The following is a 6893-nucleotide window of genomic DNA, read 5'->3' as shown; positions in this document are numbered from 1 at the left end:
GTATGGTTTATATAGGTCCATCTGCATACCACAACTGTATATATGTTCTAAATTAGCGTTCGCTTGAAGTTTAAAGCTGCGTATGTCACTGAATGTGGTTGTGTATAAGCATTTTTTAAAAAGCGAATCTAACCTTTCTTTTTCTGTCAATAGAAATGACAACAGACCTCACGTTAGTAGGTACATGGTGTTAAGTCCTTTTATATTATGAAATGTATGTACAACAGCTGGCATTTTCCTGGTCACATCGAGTAGCCGCCTTTTATAGTGAATCCTTACGCTGTACTTTGAAATTCAACTTCTGGTGAAGTTTTCCTGAAATCTGGCTGGTTTGTTTGCCTGTGCTGGTGGATGACTCTACCTCTTCTACCACATGCACCCCTCAGCTAGCAAACTTACTTGGTCATCTCTTGAAAACACAGCACCGGTGTGGGCATCCATAAGAATGACTTCCAAACTGTTTACATGCCTTTCCTCTTGTTGCCTCACTTTTGGAATTTTTTAGGTTTTCTTTTCTTTTTTTCCCCTCTTAGTTTAAAAAAAAAAAAAAAGTAGGGAGAAAGAAAGGAGAAGCCCTGTAACTTTTGGTAGGGTGATACCAACAATACGAAGTTGACTGGGAGCGTACGTTGCATGTTTGGCAAGGTTGAGTTGGTGGGTTGGAGGATGGATGGAGCAGAAGTAGGTCTGTCTACAGTCTTGGGGGCTTCTGTTGCTCATAAAACTTGTGCAGGCTTTCTTCTGAAATGCATTTTATTAAAGTAAGATTGGATGTTGCTGTACCTCTAGCCCTCTTCATTGCTCTTTCCTGAGCTGCACGTTTAAAGTTCTTTATATTATAGAATCATAGAATGGTTTAGGTTGGAAAGGACCTTGAAGATCATCGAGTTCCAACCTCCCTGCTATGGTAGAGGTATGAGTGTGACCTCCTGTATGCAGAAGGAGGAGAGAAGGCAGGGCTAATACCACTGAGAGGTTGGTACTCAACAGCATTTTAGCAAGCCAGATGTGAAAAACGGGTTGCAGGTGCACCACCGGAAAGGACAGGGTTACTTCTCACCAGCGGGCAGTGATGGCATGTCAGGTGTGCAGTCCCACAGGTGAAAGAAAACATCATCTTCCAGGAGGATTCTACTTGGCAGGAGTGATGCCCTTGGAGCTGCCAGCTGCTGCAGCTTTGCTAATGTGAATGTCCCTGTGGTGTGTTGATGCTTTATCTGTTGGGATTCCCGTGTCAGGTTCTCTAGGTGCCGCTACTGTGTCCTCTCTAACAGAACAGAGATTTTGGTGCCTCACTGATGAGGCAGGGTGGTGTTTTGACTGCAAAATAAGGTTGGTGCTGGTGGCGGGGAGCCCTGGGGATGTGTGGGGCACTCCCCTGCCACTTCCTGGGGGCACCAGAGCAGGCTATGGGGCAGACTCCTCGCCTGCCTTTGAGATCTCGCCATCTACATCAGGAAGTTGATTTAATGCGTTGGGAGGATCAGTCTCCTGGTTCTTGCAGAGGTGTTTGATACAGGGGGTTTAAATGCCTTGAACACTGCTTGGGCAAAATGGATATGCTTAAGATGAGCCACTGGGCCTGGGGGGGAGCCAGGAACATAAATGATACCCCCTTGAGGTCCTTTCTTCAGTTCTGCGTCCTCAAAATGTGTCTGATGTACCTGTAAGAAGGCAGTGATTGGGAGGAACGTGCCTAGGCAGGTAAGGAAACCTTTGAGGTCTCTGCTGCTGTGTCCCTGGCAGAAATGGGAATGAGAAGGGGGTCAGTCCATTTCTGCCAAAATGAAATCTCTAGTTACACCGCTTGGAGAGAAAAGGTGCTCCCTTTGACTCGTGGTACACCTTGTCCATAGCTCTGGTGTGGCCAGTCCTTTGTACATCCAAGGTTGCAGCCCAGGCTGCACTGTGGGATGGGGAGGGAAGCTGCTCTTTCTGTGGCTGGGCACTTGGTTTTCAGCGAGGTTTCGCTGTCAGTCTTGTCTCAACAAAGAACAGCAAAGGTTACGGATAACTGGATGTGTTCTGCGCTTTCCTCCTTGGGGATCATGCAGGGAGGGAATTAGCGGAGGTCTTTAGAGACTTTTAAGGACCCCGTGATCCTTGTGTGCAGCTTGTGCCGCCACGTATGCTGTCATCAAATTTGTCTCTGAAGGGCTATTAAAGGCTGTATTCCTGAGACTGTACCTCTCAACAGGGAGGCAGCCATCTCCTCATGCCGCAAACCTTCCTGACCTCAGGTGTTTTCAGGGCCATGGACCTAGCCGCATTTCCGAGAAGGTTCCAACTGCTAGTTCTTCCACCATCGCTGGTGGGACCAAAAAGCCCTGTTTGCTGCCCTGCCTATCAGCTGGCAGCAGGTTTCTCGCCTGTAGGTATCTGCATGTGACCAACACCCCATCCACCCTTCCTCCTTCAGCCAGCGCTACCTTACCTTCATTCCACCAGCCATGTGTCTGCAAGGCCAGGGTTGGTGCAGGGTGTGAACTCTGCTGTGGTGGAGGGAATAGTTTATTTCTCAAGTGTTTTTCAGGTGATTAATTGGACCAGTCTGTCCAGGGGTACTGGAACACCCTGAGATTTGGTTTGGATTGAGTAAAAATCTGTTGGCTGCCCGATGACTGCTAAGGCTTAATGCTTGGGACAGACGTAGCCCAGCTCCTCCACGCCCTAGAAAAGCACCTCTTTGGCAGAATAGACCTTCTTAAATGTTGGTTGAGGGGGCAAGCCGAGGGTGAGGAGGGCAGGTAGGCTCTGCCTGCCTCCCCTCGCCTCCGTCGTGTGTGTGAACCACCCTGCCACTGGCCGCAGACGCGAAACCCTGGCAGCAGGGGATGGATGCGGGCAGTGCCAGGCAGCTGGTCATGAGGTGCTGGGCAAACGCCATGTGGACTGGGAGGCGCGCAAATGCTCAGCGTGGTGGGTTTGGGCAGAAAATCAATCCCAACGGCTGTCCTCGACTCCTGCGGCCCCAACTTGTGTGGTAGCAGTGGAGGGCTGGCAGAGCTGCTGGTGCAAAGGGTGGGTGCTGAACCAGGGAGATTTGGGGGGGAGGGGAGGGGATGTGGGTGACCTGGTGGGTGGCAGATGGGTGGGTGTGACTGAGCCCCAACAAAGGGACAGAAATGATCCAGCTTCCAACAGGAAAGGCCTGAAGTGGCACGGCCTGAAGTCTTGCTGGTTAGCATAGTGCGTGATGCTCTGCGTCTGTGGGCAGCTCCAGGGGGTTATGCAGATGTTGGTTATCGGCCTGGGTTTGCTGGTGGGTTGCTGTGGTTTGAGAGGGGAGGAGAGGAAGAATGCTCTTGTAATACCATCTTCTAACTAGCTACAGTTCGGAGCAAGCAGGGGTGCAGAGCGACTCCATGATCACAGGACCAGCCTTGCAGATGCTCTGTGTCCTGCCTGTCCCAGGAGGATTTGGGGATTACTTTCCTTCAGCTCTCCCCCCACCCCCGTTTTGTATGCTCTGCACATCTCCTTTCAGCCCTGCAGCAGGAGAGTGATGTGATGTCTCATTCTAGATGATCCCCCCCATCAGAAGAAATGCAGCAATGGGGATTACTTTTTTTTTTTTTTTTTTTTTTTGTCCTTCAGCAGGGCTGTAAAGCCTCTCTCAGCAATCAGGCTAAAGCTCACCCTGCAGCCACTGGTGACATGGCTCCAGCTGCCTCGGGCTCACACTGAAGGCAAGGGCTCACTGGTGCCAGAGCATCTCCTGAGCCTGGGTGATGCTTTATTTCCCGGGAAAGCAGGTTTTCTTCCCCTAAGGTGCCTTCCCTCCAAGGTGCTTGCTGCCTTACGTGGTACTGAGGGAAGGCTCCATATTAACGGGTTAATTACGTTCATTGCAGTCTGAGGGGTCATAAAGTTTTGCTGCTGCTTCTTCAGCCCTGGGGTTCACTGTCAGGTCCAGGGCACCTGCGTCACCTCTGCCAAGGTGTGGGTGAGGGAGCCCGTCAAGGCAGCGCTGCTGGGGCTGAAGTCGCTAAAGCAGCAAAATAGTATTAAGGGGATTTTGTTCTTGCATCTTTCCTCCACCTCCTTCTCCCTGGTGTGACTGGGTGCCCCATGGCTCACAGGAGAGGGGCAAACGTCACCTGCAGCATCCTGCAGTCCCAGTAATTAGCAGGCTGCCTCATCGTTTGTGCTGCAAATAGGCTCTGGATTGACAAGGAGGGTACCAACCCTGCCATTGCTGTTTGGGGCTGCCAGGCAGCTGTGTCTGTGTCTCATTATCACTTTGTGGAAAGATAATGTAGTGACAAGTTTTTTTGTTTTGTGGCTGTTGGTTTTTCTCTTTCCTTTTCTTGAGAGCCATGTGACAGCTTACGCTGCTGTGAAAACAAACAGCTGGGACTGTATTGTCCAACAAGTTCTTCAGACTATGTGAAGAAGCAAAGGAGGTCTTGCTCTTTCTTCCCTACTTAAACCAAACAAACAGGAAAGAAAACCAATCCCAAACCCCTCAGATGCATTAGTTTTATACGCATATACCCAAGAAGCCACTTTTTGGCACACAGGTCAACCAAGAAGATAAAACACCTTGTCAGATAGTGAAGCCTTAATTTTTTTTAAATTTTATTATATTTTTCTGATCTAACTAACGCATCACTGCTAATTCAGTGTGAGAGAAATGGGCTGGGATGCCTTTGCAGGCCTGGTGGCTGTGGGAGCCCTCCTTAAAGTTGTTTGTTCTCTTTGACAGAGAAACTACACGAGGGACCATGCCGGGGAAGATCCAGCATAAGGCAGCTTCTGCAAAGCAAGTATTAGGTAATAAGGCTATTAAAGAGGAGAGCTTACCTAATAGCCACAGCTGGATTTACAGCAGCCCACGTGTAGCTGTTGAAGAGAAGCGGTGGCTGAAGACAAGTCACCACTGCTCCCTGCGTGTAAATCACAGAGAACTGGGTTCTTGCGCCTGTGAGTCGACAGGCAACGAGTGAAAATGAATGGGGGGAAAGTGAACAATTTCACCAGGAAAAAGAGTGCTGCATCAGCTGATGGAGCAGGGCTCAGGCAGCACGCTGCTGCCTGGCTATTACCTGATGTGCAGCGTACCTCCCTATCCTAATCTATTTTGATGTTACTTACAGACAACAGTTCTTTGGTGGTTGAAAGCTATTGTGCTAGAGAAGCCCCAATGCATTTAACCGCAGCTTCAATGAGAGGAAGAAGAAGAAACTTATACAGATTTTCTTCTACAGACCAGAAATAATGCTATTAATTCCAAAAAAGCAGCAGTTGCTGTCAGTGGCAAAGGGCCATGAGCGACACATGGGTTTTTGTGAAACAGAAGTACTGCTCCTTGCTTGCAGCATATTTGAAGGTTGGTTTTTTTTCTGCTAAAGCCTAGCTAGAGAACAAACATCAAGCTTTCTCAAAGCTGGAAAACAGATGTTAGTGAGCTGGACAGAGAAATTTCATACACGTGTCCTTAAAAACCAGCTAGTTATAAATCAGCCTGTAGCTGCAAACTGTGCAACAGGACCGATGTGACCAGAAAAACAAAGCAACGCTTTGCACTAAGCAACGTACACTAAAAATCGCCTGGGAGAAGCAGCAGTAAAGAAGTCTTCAATGCTAGTAAAAGGTGAAGGTTAAAAAATAAAAAGCAATTTGTCCACACTCTGGAATGTGTTTCATCCTGCAGGACTATGAGATCGGGAGGTGGTACAGCAGTCAGATCGGCAGGACAGCTATCGTTGGAGGGAAGGAAGGAGTACAATGGGGGGGGAAAGAAATCACACCAATTACCACCACATAGCTTGATCTTTACTAATAAAGCCAAAGAACAAAACATCAGCATTTTTTTTCCTCTTTTTCTGCCCAAAGAGCATCTCCATTTTTAACACTACTGCTTTTTGCAACAGATGGACTATTACACACAGACAAAGCAAACCAGGGAATATCAAGACATTTTCCACATTTTTAGTTTGATGTGATTTCTGAAAACAACGCCTTGGTGAAATGCATTTTTTCACCTTCACACAATATCCTTTTTTAATGGGCAACCTAGATATCACAATGCGGGGACGAACAGAAGGGAGGAGCCATAGGGAAAGTCGCATCAGGAAGACGAGGCAGGTGTACTGTCAGACGCTTCCCGACTTGATACATTAAGTTTCCAGTCTTTCTCAATTCCAAGAGGATTCTGTGGAGAAACACGGTGCCAGGCCCCACCGCAGCAGAAGGCTGGCTACGGTACGGAGAGAGCTGGTAGCTGACTTGCTCATTATTGTGACAGGTGCACTCAAGCATCATGGAGACCTGCTCAGTATTAAGCCATTCTATGTGTGTATATACCTTTTTTTTTTTTTTTTAAAACCAGCAAGTTTTAATTCCCCTTGGGCTCCGGCCAGCCAAAATTGCCTCCCACAGGTGCCATTCCAAGCTCAGCAGCCAAGGAGGTGTGTATGTATATAATCACTGCATGAAAATACCCGCCTGTCGACCCCTTAGTTAAGCAGTCAATACAACACGTGCTTGGGATCTGCCAGAAAGGGCTGTGGCTTCTGTTCTGTGTTTGCATGCAGGTCCTGCAAACCTGGCAAGCCCCTTCCCTGTTAACCCACCCCCACGTGCCCCGCAGTCACAGTGCAGGGGAAGGAAAAAAGGGGTTGGGGATGATATGAAACAGTATCAGGGCTGCTGTCTACCGACTTCTGTGAGACTTCACCCTGGGCCAGTTTCCTCCCTGGCTTATTTATGGGCAGGATCAGCGATCCACAGGCTGAAGGAAGAAACGCAGAGTTAGTTAGACCTTAGCATGCTTGCCATGGAGGAACATCTCATTTGAGATGGCCTCTACTGGTACACTATGCATTGCCTCCCGTAATCTGTTCTCCCTCTTCCTCACTTATCTCTCTGCTTTCTGCCACTCTGCTCCT

This window comes from Charadrius vociferus, unplaced genomic scaffold, assembly GCF_000708025.1.
Source record: "Charadrius vociferus isolate BGI_N301 unplaced genomic scaffold, ASM70802v2 scaffold97, whole genome shotgun sequence".
In the NCBI taxonomy this organism is placed as follows: domain Eukaryota; kingdom Metazoa; phylum Chordata; class Aves; order Charadriiformes; family Charadriidae; genus Charadrius; species Charadrius vociferus.
Note: the sequence above shows the minus strand (reverse complement) of the source record.